We start from the raw sequence: 20,093 nt of genomic DNA on the forward strand, positions 1-20,093 counted from the left end.
CACCGGATTGTTGTTCTCCCATAAAGGGCTGGCCCAGGCCAAGGCCTTGTCCGAGAGCAGCGAGATTAAGAAGCCCACCTTTGATCTCTCAGTAGGAAAGGCATGTGGCAGCAACTCGAAATAAATGCCCACCTGGTTAAGAAAACCTCGGCACTGAGTTGGCTCTCCCCCAAAGCGCTGTGGAAGGGGGGCAGAACCGGACATACCCCGAAACACCGCAGGCGCAACAACAGGTGTCGGGGTAGACTCTGGCGCAACAACCGGAGCGGCAGTAGGAGCGGGCCCAGGAGCGACAACCGACCCATCGGCAACGGGAGCGAAATGAGCCGTGCGTTCAAGCAGGGTTTGCAACGCCACGGCGAACTGACCCAACAGGTGATCCTGCTGATCAAGTCTGGCAACCAGCGTGGGTAGTGAGGATGGCCCTGTACCGTCAGAATTCATGGCCTGTGGTACCGTGCGTTCAAGCAGGGTTTGCAACGCCACGGCGAACCGACCCAACAGGTGATCCTGCTGATCAAGTCTGGCAACCAGCGTGGGTAGCGAGGATGGCCCTGTACCGTCAGAATTCATGGCTTGGTCCTAATGTTACGGAACCATGAACCAGACGTACAACAACAGATAAGTGAAAATAAGCAAGCTTTATTGAAAAACAAGCTATAAAGCAAAAGTCCAAACAGATGGCGAAACCGATGCAGAGTCTTAGCGAAGCCAGGGATCAGGAACCAGCAGGGTAGTCAGATGAAGCCAGGATCAGGAACCAGCAGGGTAGTCAGATGAAGCCAGGATCGGGAACCAGCAGGGTAGTCAGACGAAGCCAGGAACAGGAACCAGAAGCAGCAGCAGTCTTAGAAGCATGTGAACACAGGAGGACCAAGCAGGGAACTGAAGCCACAGAACTCCTATATATATGAGCTAGGCATCCAGCTCCTCCCAGTGGGAAGGAGGAGCTGCAGGGTGGGAGGCTACAAGAAACCCAGAAACCAAGATGGCCGCCAGCACATGTCAAACGAAGGAGAACAGCAAGAAGGTAAGACCATGACATTAATATAAATATAAATATAATTATAATTTTATTATTTATAGGGATATGGTATATGCATAATATGTATATGTTTATTTCTAATTTTATCTTTATTTATATACCTGTAAGGATCACCAATATACACAAAGTACAAATTTGCTTAAGGAAGGCCATAACATAAGACTGACATTAGGGGGCGCAAACAGTGGGCTTTTTTAGCACCTATAGTCTATTGGCCGTAATGATGCCTACGTTTATGCGGACTGTTCGTGGAAAATAATTCAAAGCCATATTATGTGCTAAATGCAAAATAGACACTAGATGGCGGGGTAATGAGGTTTATAATCATAGCCCCCATTGTCCACTTGATGGCCACAAGGATATTTACAGATTCTATGCACCAATTGGCTAACCGTCGGCTCAGAGGTATATAAATAGGATAGACTGAGCGTAGCACGTAACCCCTGATGACGTCATGCGTTGATGACGAAACGCGTCGGGTCACGTGCTACGCCCTAACGTCACTTCCGCCTTCCGGAACGCAAGCTGGAACACAAACAGGCTCCATTGCTGTTTTCAATGTATCAGCTGAATGTCATGTTCTGTAATGTAAGCGATTACTTTATTTATTAAAAATACTTATTCATATCACGCTATGAGCCTCCCTATTGTGTTTCATGCGGCTCACTGAGACCACCATGGTTCCAACGGACATACAGAGGACACCCACACAGCCCCTCCCATACAGTGGATTGGACCCTTGAATACACATCCTAAAGCCCACAGAGGATCTGTGACCAGCATAAAGGGACCATTTACCCACGCTAGACCCCAAGGGGTCGTCTGGTAAGTGGGCTGAACACCCGGGGACGGATTCTCCTCTCTGTGTTTGCATGTGGAATAGCATCTTTTTGAGCACCAGCACTTTTCATAAAACACATCACTAAGGACTGTACTATTATTGAAATCGGATATCATTTAGCACTAGCACCTTTTTCACTAAGGATTGTGCTTTTATAATTACTGTTTGCACTTGGCAATTAAAGGGATTAATACTACTTATCCCATTAACCTTTTTAAGCACAGCCACTTTATCTCTTTAGCACTTTTTTTTATATCACTGTATACAAAGTTTGAGATAATTGTATATCAATATTTCTTCACCATATAAGTTTGAGCGCTGTCCCCTTGTAGTGCATATATCACAATTTATGTTGTTTTGACTACCAGCTCAAAGTTTTTTCCTACCTTTTATTTTAATTTATTTAATTTAAAATTTGAATTGTATTTCTAATTTAATACATCAAATAATATATAAAAATACCTAGGGGCGTTCACGTGAGTATTTCATAACCATCGTTTTCTGCCATTGTTCTTGATGTAGCCTGTTTGCCTTTAGTCCTTACCCTTCAGTAGAGCAAACAGTTCTAAAAACAATTTTTGCTTGCAGGGACACCTTTAGCATTTGTGAAACATCCATGTTGTGTAATTCCGCTGAAACGATCATGCAAACCTTATGGGCACTTTTTTAAATATTCACAGTTCCTGCAGGTTGGACTAGTGGAGGACCACAAGCCATATGTGTGCCACCATTAAAAAAGATAGATGCCCACAAAGAAACAACATTTTATTGATATTCACAGTCCCTGCAAGTTGGACTAGGGAAGGACTACCAACCGTATATGTGCCACCATGCAGAAAGATAGATGCCTACGAAGAAACAACATTTTATAGATATTCAGTCCCTGAAAGTTGGAATAGGGGAGGACGACCAACCATATGTGTGCCACCATGCAGAAAGATAGATGCCTATGAAGAAACAACATTTTATAGATGTTCACACTTCCTGTAGGTTGGACTAGGGAAGGACCACCAACCACATGTGTGCCACCATGCAGAAAGATAGATGCCTACGAAGAATCAACATTTTCTAGATATTCACAGTTCCTGTATGTTGGACTAGGGGAGGACCACCAACCATATGTGTGCCACCATGCAGAAAGATAGATGCCAACGAAGAAACAACATTTTTTAGATGTTCACAGTTCCTGTAGGTTGGACTAGGGAAGGACCACCAACCATATGCAGAAAGATAGATGCCTACGAAGAAACAACATTTTCTAGATATCCACAGTTCCTGTAGGTTGGACTAGGGAAGGACCATTAACCATATGTGTGCCACCATGCAGAAATATAGATGCCTAGTAAGAAACAACTTTTTATAGATATTCACACTTCCTGTAGGTTGAACTAGGGAAGGACCACCAACCATATGTGTGCCACCATGCAGAAAGATAGATGCCTACGAAGAATCAACATTTTTTAGATATTCACAGTTCCTGTATGTTGGACTAGGGGAGGACCACCAACCATATGTGTGCCACCATGCAGAAAGACAGATGCCAACGAAGAAACAACATTTTTTAGATGTTCACAGTTCCTGTAGGTTGGACTAGGGAAGGACCACCAACCATATGCAGAAAGATAGATGCCTACGAAGAAACAACATTTTCTAGATATCCACAGTTCCTGTAGGTTGGACTAGGGAAGGACCATTAACCATATGTGTGCCACCATGCAGAAATATAGATGCCTAGTAAGAAACAACTTTTTATAGATATTCACACTTCCTGTAGGTTGAACTAGGGAAGGACCACCAACCATATGTGTGCCACCATGCAGAAAGATAGATGCCTAGGAAGAAACAACATTTTATAGATATTCACACTTCCTGTAGGTTGGAGTAGGGAAGGACCATCAACCATATGTGTGCCACCATGCAGAAAGATAGATGCCTACGAAGAAACAACATTTTCTAGATATTCACAGTTCCTGTATGTTGGACTAGGGAAGGACCACCAACCATATGTGTGCCACCATGCAGAAAGATAGATGCCTAAGAAGAAACAACATTTCATAGATATTCACACTTCCTGTAGGCTGGACTTGGGAAGGACCACCAACCATATGTGTGCCACCATGCAGAAAGATAGATGCCTACAAAGAAACAACATTTTCTAGATATTCACAGTTCCTGTGGGTTGGACTAGGGGAGGACCACCAGCCATATGTGTGCCACCATGCAGAAAGATAGATGCCTAGGAAGAAACAACATTTTATAGATATTCACACTTCCTGTAGGTTGGACTAGGGAAGGACCACCAACCATATGTGTGCCACCATGCAGAAAGATAGATGCCAATGAAGAAACAACATTTTTTAGATGTTCACAGTTCCTGTAGGTTGGACTAGGGAAGGACCACCAACCATATGTGTGCCACCATGCAGAAAGATAGATGCCAACGAAGAAACAACATTTTCTAGATATTCACAGTTCCTGTAGGTTGGACTAGGGAAGGACCACCAACCATATGTGTGCCACCATGCAGAAAGATAGATGCCTAAGAAGAAACAGAATTTCATAGATATTCACACTTCCTGTAGGCTGGACTTGGGAAGGACCACCAACCATATGTGTGCCACCATGCAGAAAGATAGATGCCTACAAAGAAACAACATTTTCTAGATATTCACAGTTCCTGTGGGTTGGACTAGGGGAGGACCACCAGCCACATGTGTGCCACCATGCAGAAAGATAGATGCCTAGGAAGAAACAACATTTTATAGATATTCACACTTCCTGTAGGTTGGACTAGGGAAGGACCACCAACCATATGTGTGCCACCATGCAGAAAGATAGATGCCAATGAAGAAACAACATTTTTTAGATGTTCACAGTTCCTGTAGGTTGGACTAGGGAAGGACCACCAACCATATGTGTGCCACCATGCAGAAAGATAGATGCCAACGAAGAAACAACATTTTCTAGATATTCACAGTTCCTGTAGGTTGGACTAGGAGAGGACCACCAACCATATGCAGAAAGATAGATGCCTACGAAGAAACAACATTTTCTAGATATCCACAGTTCCTGTAGGTTGGACTAGGGGAGGACCACCAACCATATGTGTGCCACCATGCAGAAAGATAGATGCCTACGAAGAAACAACATTTTCTAGATATTCACAGTTCCTGTAGGTTGGACTAGGAGAGGACCACCAACCATATGTGTGCCACCATACAGAAAGATAAATGCCTACGAAGAAACAACATTTCATAGATATTCACAGTTCCTGTATGTTGGACTAGGGAAGGACCACCAACCATATGTGTGCCACCATGCAGAAATATAGATGCCTATGAAGAAACAACATTTTATAGATGTTCACAGTTCCTGTAGGTTGGACTAGGGAAGGACCACCATGCAGAAAGATAGATGCCTACGAAGAAACAACATTTTAAAGATCTTCACAATTCCTGTAGGTTGGACTAGGGAAGGACCACCAACCATATGCAGAAAGATAGATGCCTACGAGGAAACCACAAATACTTTGAATCAGCCATTTTCAAGTAAGGTACCGTGGAACTCTAGGGTTCCTCCAGAGGTTGATAGAAGTTCCTTGAGTTGTAGCTAATTGATTTACCGTTAAGGACCAAATTCACTTGGCAGAGCCAGCAGCATGACACCATTGATTTTTTTAGCTGCCTGAAAGGGTGGCATTCTGACTCCAACTGTAAGGGAGCATCTTTCCAAATAATATTCAAAATAAACTACATTTCTCCCAATGACCCTGTAATTAATTTGCTTTAGAAAAGGCTCCCCAAGAACAACATTTTTTTAAGGGTTCCCCAGTGTAACAAAGGTTGATAAAGGCTGCTAAAGACTGATTGATCGATTACTTGATTCAGGTTTAGCGACCTGTTGTGGTGTGTTAATGTGTGTTAATTTGCACCTTAATGGATCAAAAAAATGTACATGCCCTTTTTAAAGCAAAACTCCACTCTCTCAATCAACATTGACCAGTTTTAATCCTTGTACTGCTGGCATTAGTAAATAGATAATATCAAAATATATCATATTTACTTCTTTTAAACTTTCCTTTTTTACATTTTTTCAGCTACTTCCTGGTTTCCAGATCCACAGCAAATTATGTAATACATCCCAGGAGTCTTCAAGAGGGGAGGAGGGGCTTTCTCAGCTAAGCACACCCTCCTGCCTGCCCACCTGAGCTAAGGGCAGATGGATTCCAGGAAGTAGATGCTACAGGAATCATCTGCCCTTACTCAAGATGGCTCAGACCAGAAATGCTTGGTTTCTCAGCAAAATAAAGCATGGGGACATAGATGGATTGGGGAGTTTGCTTTGAATAATAACCACTTGACCTCCGGAAGATTTACCCCCTTTCATGACCAGGTCATTTTTTGCGATACTGCACTGCGTTACTTTAACTGACAATTGGGCGGTCATGCAACGCTGCACCCAAATAAAGTGTATGTCCTTTTTTTCCCACCAATAGAACTTTCTTTTGATGGTATTTGATAACCGCTGCGTTTTTTTTTTTTTTTTGCGCTATGAACAAAAAAAGACCGACAATTTTGAAAAAAGAAAATTCATAAAATCAAATTACTTTATGGATTTAGGCCAATATGTATTCTGCTACATATTTTTGTAAATAAAAAACCCAACAAGCGTATATTGATTGGTTTGCGCAAAAGTAATAGCGTTTACAAACTATGGGATATACAAACCCAATTTGAAAAAAGTTGGGACACTTTACAAATTGTGAGTAAAAAAGGAATGGACTAATTTAAAAATCTTATAAACTTATATTTTATTCACAATATAATATAGATAACATATCAAATGTTGAAAGTGAGATATTTTGAAATGTCATGCCAAATATTGGCTCATTTTGGATTTCATGAGAGCTACACATTCCAAAAAAGTTGGGACAGGTAGCAATTAGAGGCCAGAAAAAATAAATGTACATATAAGGAACAGCTGGAGGACCAATTTGCAACTTATTAGGTCAATTGGCAACATGATTGGGTATAAAAAGAGCCACTCAGAGTGGCAGTGTCTCTCAGAAATCAAGATGGGCAGAGGATCACCAATTCCCCCAATGCTGCGGCGAAAAATAGTGGAGCAATATCAGAAAGGAGTTTCTCAGAGAAAAATTGCAAAGAGTTTGAAGTTATCATCATCTACAGTGCATAATATCATCCAAAGATTCAGAGACTCTGGAACAATCTCTGTGCGTAAGGGTCAAGGCCGGAAAATTATACTGGATGCCCCTGATCTTCGGGACCTTAGACGGCACTGCATCACATACAGGAATGCTACTGTAATGGAAATTACAACATGGGCTCAGGAATACTTCCAGGAAACATTGTCGGTGAACACAATCCACCGTGCCATTCGCCGTTGTCGGCTAAAACTCTATAGGCCAAAAAAGAAGCCTAAACATGATCCAGAAGCGCAGGCGTTTTCTCTGGGCCAAGGCTCATTTAAAATGGACTGTGGCAAAGTGGAAAACTGTTCTGTGGTCAGACGAATCAAAATTTGACGTTCTTTTTGGAAAACTGGGACGCCATATCATCCAGACTAAAGTGGACAAGGACAACCCAAGTTGTTCTCAACGCTCAGTTCAGAAGCCGGCATCTCTGATGGTACGGGGTTGCATGAGTGCGTGTGGCATGGGCAGCTTACACATCTGGAAAGGCACCATCAATGGTGAAAGGTTTATCCAAGTTCTAGAACAACATATGCTCCCATCCATACGTTGTCTCTGTCAGGGAAGTCCTTGCATTTTCCAACATGACAATGCCAGACCACATACTGCATCAATTACAACATCATGGCTGCGTAGAAGAAGGATCCGGGTACTGAAATGGCCAGCCTGCAGTCCAGATCTTTCACCCAGAGAAAACATTTGGTGCATCATAAAGAGGAAGATGCGACAAAGAAGACCTAAGACAGTTGAGCAACTAGAAGCCGGTATTAGACAAGAATGGGACAACATTCCTATTCCTAAGCTTGGGCAACTTGTCTCCTCAGTCCCCAGACGTTTGCAGACTGTTATAAAAAGAAGAGGGGATGCCACACAGTGGTAAACATGGCCTTGTCCAAACTTTTTTGAGATGTGTTGATGCCATGAAATCTAAAATCAACTTATTTTTCCCTCAAAATGATACATTTTCTCAGTTTACACATTTGATGTCATCTATGTTGTATTCTGAATAAAGTATAGAAACTTGAATCTTCCACATCATTGCATTCTGTTCTTATTCACAATTTGTACAGTGTCCCAACTTTTTTGGAATCGGGTTTGTATTTATTTATTTAAATTTTTTTACTAGTAATGGTGGCGATCAGCAAATTATAGTGGGACTGCGATATTGTGGCGGACATTTGGACACTAATGGACACTTCTGACGCTTTTTGGGGACCAGTGACACTAATACAGTGATCAGTGCTAAAAATGTATACTGTCAGAAACTGTCCCCCTGTTCAGAATGGGGATCTGCCTTGTTTACATAGGCAGATCGGCGTTCTGCCTCTCTACCTAACAATCGGCGGGTGTCGGAGGACATTGGGTACCGTCCACCTGCCGATCGGCTTCTGCTGTGTGTAATCACAGCTGGATCGTGGCCACCGGGCAGTGCGCATGCGTGCTCCTTACCCGGAAGTGTCAGATCACATGTATATATGTGATCTGATGCACAGGTGCCTCTCTGTAGCAGTAAAACTGCTGTAGGAGCAGACCTAATGTGGTTAAAAATGAAATAAATAGCATTTTTTGGTTTGTAGTTTTCAGATGCAGTGTAGCTTTAAGCAAATCAACACTCCAAAAAGTATGGTTTGTGTGTGGTGCGCTATGGTATATTGTGGCATTCTACAGCCATGGCCAAGTTTTGAGAATGACGAAAATATTATTTTTTCGCCATGTCTGCTGCCTCAGTGTTTTTAGATCTTTTTGTCAGATGTTACTATGGGATACTGAAGTATAATTACACGCATTGCATAAGCGTCAAAGGCTTTTATTGACCATTACATGAAGTTTATGGAAAGAGACAATATTTGCAGTGCTGACCCTTCTCTTTCCAGACCTCTGCAATTCCCCCTGCCATGAGGTCAATCAACTTCTGGGCCACATCCTGACTGATGGGAGCCCATTCTCGCATAATCAATGCAGGGAGATTGTCAGAATTTGTGGGGTTTTTTTTTGTTCATGTACCTCTTGAGGATTGACCACAAGTTTTTAATCAGATTAAGGTCTAAGGAGTTTCCTGGCCATGGGCCTAAAATTTTAATGTTTTGTTCCCCAAGCCACTTAGTTATCACTTTTGCCTTATGGCAATGTACTCCATCATGCTGGAAAAGGCATTGTTCCTCACCAAACTGTCCTTGGATGGTTGGGAGAGGTTGCTCTCGGAGGATGTTTTTGTACCATTCTATATTCATGGCAAAATTGTGAGTGAACCCACTCCCTTGGCTGATAAGCAACCCCACATATGAATGGCCTCAGGATGCTTTACTGTTGGCATGACACAGGACTGATGGTAGCGCTCACCTTTTCTTTTCTGAACAAGGTTTTCTCCGGATGTCCCCAACAATCAGAAAAGGGATTCATCAGAGAAAATGACTGTAACGGAACCCCAACCCCACAACGTGTTTGTGGGCTTCCGTCGGTATGCGGCTTTCTCCAGTCTGGAACATAGATATTAGATATTCCAGCCACCCTACATACAGTACAAAACTAGCCTGAACTTAGCTTGTATGTATCTGAAAACAGCTAACTCCTTTATTGAGCAAGAAACAGACTTTTTATACACTTGAGAAGTATGCCAGTCACTACATGAACAATGACCCGAAAATATTTACTCAAAACATCACACAATGGTTAGATAACGAGGTACAGCTAACTCATTGTTAATCCCATCTAGACAAGGTTATCATTAACATGCTAATTAACTCAGCACACTTAAACCAGCCAAGGTGACCAGACTGCCGGCAACAAGGCTAAAACAACATACAAAATTACACATTATCCTAAGTATATAAACACAGAATCTGCTTATCTTATGCAGAACAACTTATTATACAGACAATAGGAAGAGACTACCAGTGACAGACTGTCCATCTCTGACATTGAAGAACATAGAACCGAGGCCAATGTGATTAGCTCTTTCAATGAACATGTTCAGAATCAAACAGGCCAGGAATAGTCTTCATATATTTCTTGAGATTATGGTTGATAAATATTACTGTCCCATTTGAAGTAATTCAAACCATATTCCCAGTGTCCAATAAAGTAGCTATCATTTCCTTGGTCACCCTGTGTCACTAATGGCGCTTTTCCACTGCATGGAACCGAACAGTTCGGCTCGCTTTTGTGCTTTTCCACTGCTGGTACCGCATGGTATGGTGTAGGAACGGTTCGGTACGGTACGGCGGCGCTTTTTCACTGCATGGAACCGAACGGTACGGCTCTCAAAAACAGTACCACCTCAATTGTGGTTCCAAGAGGTACCATACCCGGTACCATATCCCACAATCCTTTGCATGCAGTCACTACTAGCCACTGATTGGTCAGAGAATCCCACCCACCCCGTTGTTATCCCACCCACTTAACTTTAGTACTACTTTAGTGGAAAAGCAAACCATACCGTACCGTACCGAATCATTCCAAAACTGTACCATGCGGTACCAGCAGTGGAAAAGCAAACCGGGCCAAGCAGGGCAGAGTAGAGCCGAGCCGGTACTTGCAGTGGAAAAGTGCCATAATAGACACAGGGTGACTTACACATAAGAGGGGCCTAGGGAGCTAAGAGAGGGATCTCCTAATCTCTCTAAGGTAAGCTGGGTTCCACAGGCCCCCCAACCAAAGTGACTCCCATCACAATGACTTTACCCCAGTCCTCAGCAGTCCAATCTTTGTACCTTTTGCAGAATATCAGTCTGTCCCTGATGTTTTTCCTCAAAAGAAGTACACAGAGTGGCTTCTTTGCTGCCCTTCTAGACACCAGGCCATCCTCCAAAAGTCTTCTCACTGTGTGTGCCGATGTACTCACACCTGTCTGCTGCCATTCCTGAGCAAGCTCTGCACTGGTGGTGCCCCGATCCCATAGCTGAATCATCTGCAGGAAAACGGTCCTGGTGCTTGCTGGACTTTCCTGGGTGCCCTAAAGCCTTCTTCACAAATGCAGTGGAAATGTTTTTATGGGATATGTTAATTTTAATGGCAAAGAGGGACTTTGCAATAAACTAAAATTAATCTAATCACTCTTCATAACATTCTGGAGTGTATGCAAATTGCCATCATAAAAACTGAGGCAGCAGACTTTGTGAAAATTTATATTTGTGTTATTCTCAAAACTTTTGGCCACGGCTATTGGCTGTTGGGTAGCCATTTGTGAGGGGCGGCCATTCATTGAGTGGCATCTCAAAGCACTGCACAAAGAGCAGGAGGATTGCTGGTGCGCATTACCACAACACACAAGGGTGAAGGGGCCTGATAGATAAATGAGATTACATGGAGTAAAAGTTCTATAGAAGCAGTCAGTGCTTGTATGGGTACCAGCTTAGTACAAGGACAGGAAGACGTGACTTCTCATATACTGTAATGTGTTTATTTATTTCCAGGAATCTTTAAGAAGAACAGCCTGCATTGCAGACGACAGGAATTTCTTACAGTATATTGTGAGGAATCTCGGAGAATCCCTGGGAACCCCCACCGTTCCTCAAGGACAGTCTCCCCCATATTTTTCTTGATGAACAGTGGTGGTGCACCTAGTCTGGGGCCAGGAAATTAGTGTCACCCCCCCCCCCCCCCCCGGGTTGTCCCTCTCCCCAGAGCAAACAATAAGGATCTTGTGACCTTGGTGTGGTATCACGTGCCTCCCAGACTTCCCCATATGCTTCCACTTTTCTTCTCCTACCCCCACTTGGCCACCCCCCCCCCCTCACACATTCACCACACTAGCCCTTCCTACCTGATACAAAATCACATATGTTATTTTCACTTTCGGTAGCTCACATGCTACACTTTGATTATTTTGTTACTTATTTATACACAACAGATATGGAAGGTCCCCCATCACAGACACACTTGCCTGCCATGGACCCCCCTCTCTGTCTGCGGTCACATTGGGACCCTTCAGCTCCCGGGTTAGACGAGACGCACCGCTGCCATGCAAGAGTGCATTTTTGCTATTTGAGCTCCGTTGACTTGTGAGTATACAGTACTCCCTTGAGCTCCCATGTTTTGGTTGAATTCTTTCATTCAAATTCTATCCCTACTGCAGACTCTAATATATGATTATTTTCTATAGAGATACCTTGAACGCATTGGTCTCTGAGGAAGGGAGATGTTGCTCCCGAAACGCGTCAGACCACAATGTACATTCTACTATCTCATAGTATCAATTATGGTATTTATAATCAAGAGGATATCTCATAGTATCAATTATGGTATTTATAATCAAGAGGATACACCAAGATGCATATCAAAATTTGTTTACATATCATTCATGTCATATGCCATTCATATTTGAGCCTTTGAGCTATTTTATGTGTTTTTGAGCATATACATTGCCATGTTTGTTTACAATGTAATAAAATGTTATGTGGTTTTATTCATATATTGTGCATGTCATTATTTTCAGCCAATGAGCACGCACCTCATATAAAGTCCCACGGGCCATTTCTCTTGTTTTGTATACATATTTTGGGATGGAGGAGTGCTCTGGCAGAAACCAGACCATTACCCTTTTTGCCTCCCAGACTTTAGGAACTCTACATTGTTGGCATTCACTCTTTTCCAAATGGTAAACTTTTGGTTTTCGGTTTGCTGGGTTGTTGAAGGGCCAACTTTGGCCAAAAAGCGAAGTACACATAACATAACTGAAATCATTTAAGCACATACAGTATATGGGACAGATTTTCAGATAATTAAACTAAATGAGCCGAAGAACGATTTCCTGTCTTTTGAAAGAATGCAGAAGCCAACTAAAGGGTCTCGTGTGTTTCCCTGGGGTACTTCCTCATTCCAAACCTATTAAAGCACTATTAAATCCAAAAACAAAAATGCATTATATTGAGGCTTACCAAATCCAAGATGTGGTGGCTGCATTCATTTTCCCTTTTTTTCTTTACTGTCACCTGTGATCCTGCCAGTAAGTCTGTTATTTTTAAACTTCCTTAAACAGACCAAGCTGTCCATCAAAAATAGCTATTAGGTCAGGGATTTCCAAACTTTCTAAACAAAGGGCCAGTTTACTGTTCTTCAATCCTTAGGGAGGCCGGACTGTGGCCATAGGGAGTAAATAAGTCAGTGGGAGGAATATTGCCCCATCATTGGTGTCAGTGGGAGGAATAGTGCCCCATTGTTTTTTTCAGGGGGGGAATCCGGCCCCATCATTGGTGTCAGTGGGAGGAATCGTGCCCCATCATTGGGGTCATTGGGCCCCATTGTTGGTGTCAATGGGAGGAATTGTGCTCTATCATTGGTGTCAGTGGGAGGAATAGTGCCCCATCATTAGTGTCAGAGGAAGGAATAGTTCCCCATCATTGGTGTCAGTGGAAGGAATAGTTCCCCATCATTGGTGTCAGTGGGAGGAATAGTGCCCCATCATTAGTGTCAGAGGAAGGAATAGTTCCCCATCATTGGTGTCAGTGGAAGGAATAGTTCCCCATCATTGGTGTCAGTGGGAGGAATGGTACCCCATCATTGGTGTCAGTGGGAGGAATTGTGCTCCATTGTTGGTGTCAGTGGGAGGAATAGTTCCCCATCATTGGTGTCAGTGGGAGGAATTGTGCTCCATTGTTGGTGTCAGTGGGAGGAATAGTTCCCCATCATTGGTGTCAGTGGGAGGAATGGTACCCCATCATTGGTGTCAGTGGGAGGAATGGTGCCCCATCATTGGTGTCAGTGGGAGGATTTGTGCCACATCATTTGTGTCAGTGGGAGGAATAGCGTCCCATCAAAGGTGTCAGTGGGAGGAATAGCGCCCCATAATTGTTGGAAGAATTGTGCCCCTTTATCAGTGTCACTGGGAGGAATCGTGCCCCATCACTGGGGTCATCGGACCCCATTGTTGGTGTTATTGGGAGGAACTTTACTCCATTGTTGATTTAATTGGGGAGAATTATGCCCCATAGTTGGTATCAGTGGATGAAACAGTGCCCCAAGGGCCAGATAAAAGCAAGCATAGGGCCACATCTGGCCCCTGGGCCACAGTCTGCATTAAAGGATTGAGACAAAACATTTAACCCTGGCAGGGGTGCTTATAATGATCTGCTTTAATTAATTTATGTAAAACCCTTATCCCAAAAGCAGGAAAAAAAAAATGGTTGCTGTATTTGCCTAAAAAATGTTTACTGGAGTTTGGGTTTAAGTTGTTAGTCAAGTCCATTTAATTCTGTTTGTCCATTTAATACTATCATCTCCCCAGACCTACAATGTTGCTATCCAAAGTTGCCTCCGTTGCATTTTCATCCAGACTGGAGACACCCAAAGACAGGAAATGTGTTACTGGCTGTATTACCAGTTAAAATTAAAAAAGAGAAAAAAAAAAAAAAAAGCCTTCAAAAAAGAAAATGAATGCAGGAACCATTGGTAAGCTGCAATATACTTCATTTATGCTTTTATCATTGCGTTATGTTGTTGAAACTGTGTTTTTGGGTCTGCACTCCATTCAGGTGGGGTCTTGTCCCCCTCAGACTGCATTCACACCTAGGCAATGACTAAGGACTAATGTTCGAAACGCGTAGGCTGTTTTTACAGCATTGTTTATGTCTTTTCCATAAAGGAATATTATTTTTTGGATTTCATCCTGAGTCTTAAACATCTCTTTCCTTATTCCAGTATGTTGGAGGTGTCGCCAGCCTCGAAGTCTGAGCATCGGCCGGAGCTGTTATGTGGGAAGGTTGTAGCGCCTACACATCTGTTTTCCCTTGCATTTACACCTAGGCGTTTTAAATTGTGGACAGAATCACAGCGATTCTGCCCGCAATTTCAAAACTCTCTGATAAAATGACAAATCGCAGAACGTACATCTATTTTAACCACTTCTGGGCCGAAAGGATTTACCCCTTAATGACCAGGCCATTTTTTGCAATTTGCCACTGCGTTATTTTAACAGACAATTGCGCGGTTGTGTGACGCTGTACCCAAATAAAATTGATGTCCTTTTCATCACAAACAGAGCTTTCTTTTGGTGGTATTTGGTCCCCTGTGCGATTTTTATTTTTTGCGCTATAAACAAAAAAAAAGAGAAACAATTCTGAAAAAAAAAAATAATATTATTTTTCACATTTTGCTATATAACATTCCCCAAAAAAAAAATTTTAAATCAAATTTTTTCATCATTTTAGGCCAATTTGTATTCTGCTACATATTGTTGGTAAAAAGAAAATCCCAATAGGTCTATTTTGATTTGTTTGCACAAAAGTTATCACATCTACAAACTAGGTGAAAGATTTATGTCATTTTTATTATTATTATTTATTTTATTTTTTACTAGTAATGGCGGCGATCTGCAATTTTTGGCGGGACTTCGACATTGCGGCGGACAGATTGGACCCCTAACTGACATTTTTTACACTTTTGGGGGTACCAGTGACGTTACTACAGTAATCAGTGCTAAAAATATGCACTGTTACTGTAATAATAACACTGGCAGGGAAGGGGTTAACCCAGGGGCGATCAAAAGGTTAAAAGTGAGCCTAGGGGGTGTTTTCTAACTGTTTGGGGGAGGGACTTGTGGAATCAACACAGAGACCTGTGATCCTAAATAGGAGGAACACAGGCTCTCTGTGTTCATTCCAGAGAGAACAACGGTCTGCTGCAGGGGTGGACTGACAACTCATGGGGCCCCCGGGCAATCAGAGATCATGGGGCCCCCTGTGTCCACACTCAAGCCACACAAAGCCCCACCTACAAATTGCAGCTCAGCCACATAGAGTGGGCATTTAAAATATCTACCACAGCATAGCCTGCATGGAAGGTCCTGGCTTCTTTCTGTAGTGTGTAGCCTCTCATGGGGCCCCCTGTAACGTTAGAATTCCATACCCCGTGGAGAAACCATACCCTCGTCACTTCCTGTGGGAAACAGCTGAGCAGCGCAGCAGTGCGCATGCTCAGAGCCCCGGATACCTAATTGATAATCAAAGAATTTGAGAAGTGCGCATGCTCAGAGGTTAGGAAAAACTCACGGCACTCTGTGAAATTTAATGCTTGCGGCGGGTACATTAAAACACTTCGGGTGCAACATAAATCATGTCCTCTGCTATCGCTGTAACATCCCTCATCTCCGGTAAAAAAAATATAAAAGCGGCGGCGGGTGTATGAGACGTAAATGTGACGGCGATCGTGGCTCCGTGATCCGCTTTTATATTTATTACCGGAGATGAGGGATGTTACATCGATAGGAGAGGACATGATTTATGTTGCACCCGAAGTGTTTTAATGTACCCGCCGCAAGTTTAACTACCATGAGAAATTCATACCCTCTGTAGCGGAACCGGAAGTGACGAGGGTATGGTTTTCTCACGGGTATGGTTTTTTCACGGAACACCCCCTACTGACCCTGGGCCCTCGGTCAGTGCCCAAATCCCCGAATGGTCAGTCCGCCCCTGGTCTGCTGTGTTTACAACAGCAGACCATTGTTCTCTCTCAGTGGAGAGCGATCTCGGGTGCCCGGCAGCAATCACGGCCGCCGGTCCCATGGATCGACTTCCCCGCTTCCTAAAGAGGGCAGGCACATGGTTCCAGCGGCACGTGCGCACACCCCCAGGTGCGCTCCCGCCAACCGCCATACAAGTACACGCAGCGGAGCCAGCCTGCCGCAGTATATCTGCAGCGGGTGGTCGGAAAGTGGTTAATGGCACCTAAAATCATGGCAAACCACATCTCGTGAAGCTCAAGCTTGTCGCCCAAAAGTAGCTCCTGAACTTTTTTTGGGGCGACAAGTTTCACGCAATGGCGTGAATGCAGCCTCAAATGCATTTTGGGATACAACCCTTTCCATTTCCTTCTGCGTTTCATTTGTAAAGAAGGGTTAAATCTTTTGCCCATGATTAAAGTGGAAAGGATGCCAGTATAAGCACTACTAAGCAGAGGTACTTGATCACGTCACGGCTTTGACTGCTGGTTAATTAGCAGTGAAGTTGGAAGAATTTGTGACCCTTTCAAGGAAATCGATATCAAAGCAGTGATAGGATAAACACTCAGCTGCCTCTTTAGCGTGAAGATATCACAAATAAGTAATATGCACTTACATCTGTAAGGAAGAGGCTCAGTTCACCGAGTTGGGAAAAGTACAGTTTTTCTTGCTCTATAGTAAAGCACCACAATCCTAAAGTGAACCTGTCATGTGAATTAAATTGGCCACGTCGCTACCTCCCGTTTTGTACCTCAGGTGGCCAAATTTGCCATTTTTCTACTTGTACAGTGCAGCCTTGAAAGTTTATAAAAGAAGAATAAGAGGTATTTTTTTGTGCATTTTTTTTTTTTTTTACACCAACCTGTTGCTGGGAGAGAAAAATATGAAAGAGAAGCAGCATGTAAAAGAAGATTATGAATAGTTACCTATCTGATGAATGACTCTATCCACTTCTGTCACTAGCTGGTGTAACCTGGACTGTAGCGTATACCTGCTGCAAAACATCTTCCTTTATTGCTGCTGTGTCATCCTTCTGCAGTGTGGACAGGGTTAAACTGAATATTCATTAAAGAGGAGCTCCAGGCTCCTTCAGAAAAGAAATACTGTAGCTGCTGACTTTTACTATTAGGACATTTGCCTGTCCACAAATCCAGTGGTGTCTTCACAGGAGCTGATTTTTCTCGGGTGCTGCTGCGTCCATCTTAGCTAAAGGAAACCGGCAGTGAAGCCGCAAGTTCCCTACTGCACATGCATGAAGCATTCTGCGCATTGTGAACGGCCCGGGGGCGGGGGAAGGAGGAGGAGGACAGAACTTCAAAACCAGGTACCCGCTCTCCCCGAAAGGTGCCTACTGCACATGCACGAAGCGTGCTGCGCATTCTGAATGGCCCGGGGCGGGGGAAGGAGGAGGAGGGCTGAACTTCAAAACCAGGTACCCGCTCCCCCCGAAAGGTGCCAAATGTGGCAGCGGAGGGGGGGGGGGAGAAGGCAAACAAGTGGAGCTTTCTCTTTTGGGTGGAGCTCAGCTTTAATGCAGAAGTTCAGCAGCCATCTTTAAGGAGACCACTTTGCAATCTTTCTCTATGAAGTGTCTCCAGTAGAGGTGGCAGCCACCTTGACTGGGTCTGGATCGATCCTAGAGGACTGTGATTGGCTGATGCAAGAGAAAAAGCTGACCAGGGAGGAAAGGGAGAGGAGCAAGCAGGTGTGTGGGGAAAGGGACTGGCTGCTAGCTGAATTAAGCCCTGCTAAAGCTAACCACAATCGGACGTTACCTTAGAGTGTTTGATGCAGGACCTTGCCTCAGAGACTGGGAACTTTCACTTTGGGAGGGTGTGAGGTCTGATTTGGAAGCCTGGTGTGACCAATCTGTATTAGAGAGCACCCCTACTGCTTGTAAGGAAGGAAATCAAAGGCATTGTCTTCAGTGGCTCCTCTGGGAATAGTGCTACACTGGCGTAAAAGCCAGTGGGTGAAACCGCAACATAATGAGGTGCAAAACATCTGACCCTTCCAGCGGGAGTGAAAATATACTGTAGTTATATTCTTTTACAGGCAGTTTTTTCCTGCCCGACTCAGTATGTGCACAAAGCAAGGGCCATAAAGACATGGATGAGCAAGTTTGGGGTGGAGGAACTTGACTGTACTGACCTCAACCCCATAGAACACCTTTAGGATGAATTAGAGCGGAGACTGCGAGCCAGGACTTCTCGTCCAAAATCAGTGCCTGACCTCACAAATGCGCTTCTGGAAGAATGGTCAAACATTCCCATAGACACACTCCTAAACCTTGTGGACAGCCTTCCCAGAAGAGTTGAAGCTGTTATAGCTGTAAAGGGTGGGCCAACTCAATATCGAACGCTACGGACTAAGACTGGGATGCCATTAAAGTTCATGTGTGTGTAAAGGCAGGCGTCCGAATACTTTTGGTAATATAGTGTGTGTACATTGGCAACAGGTATTTACAAGCCAATGGCTCGCCACTCCAATTTTTAACCACTTCCATACAGAGCAGTTAGACCCCCTTCCTTCCCAGACCAATTTTCAGCTTTCAGCACTCTCACACTCTGAATGACAATTGCTCAGTCATGCTACACTGTAACCAAACAAAATTTTTATCATTTTTTTCACACAAATAGAGCTTTCTTTTAGTGGTATTTGATCACAACTGGGTTTTTTTTTCTTCGTGATATAAGCAAAAAAAGAGCAAAAATTTTGAAAAAAAAAAACACTTTTTTTTAGTTTCTATTATACAATTTTGCAAAAAATTAATTTTTCTTCATACATTTGGGCCAAAATCTATACTGAACAAGCAAAAATTGGGGGGTCCCCCTAGGGTGTGGGACTTTAGCGGCAAACACACTTCCACAGATATGTAAAAGTAAAAATATTTTTATTAACAAGTTTAAAATAGATCTCAATGGATCAAAGGTATTACATAAATGATATAGAAAACAACAAAGAAGGTATGGTAACACAAATAATTTGAAAGAAATAATGATGCATATACTCAAAGGTATATGTTGGTTTCTTGAAGGAAATCCTCCCACCCGACGCGTTTCAGGCACGCAGGCCTTTCTTCAGGGGTCTGGGAAGTGGGGAGGTTTTGTGATTTCCTGCATAACATAGTGGATATTGTATAAATTGATTGCATAAAAAATTATGTCAGTTTCAGTATATTTCAAATATTAGATGTTATACCTGTAGAAGAAATCTGGATATAAAAGTTTCGTACCTGTAGTTTGCTGGAAATGTGACAAGAGAGTCACTGCTGATAAGAGTAAGAGAAAAGAGGGGTCCCGCTGTGCTGAATGCCGAAGTATGCACCCCTGGGTCCCTGAGGGTGTGAATCTTCACCAATGTGGCTCCAGCGAGGATGCCTAAGGGGAGGCTGCACGTGTCTCTGTGTAAACGTATATGTAGGAGAATAAAATTATTTGAAGATGTATTTACAAGGAATGACTGATCTGCTCTTAGGGTAGATGTAGAAGTAAGGGGAGAGGTACCTTGTAATAGATGTATTAACGCTTCTGGTTGAAGAGGATGTGCCTGTTGTGTTGAA

This window comes from Pelophylax lessonae, assembly GCF_965119305.1.
Source record: "Pelophylax lessonae genome assembly, chromosome: 11".
Classification (NCBI taxonomy): Eukaryota; Metazoa; Chordata; class Amphibia; order Anura; family Ranidae; genus Pelophylax; species Pelophylax lessonae.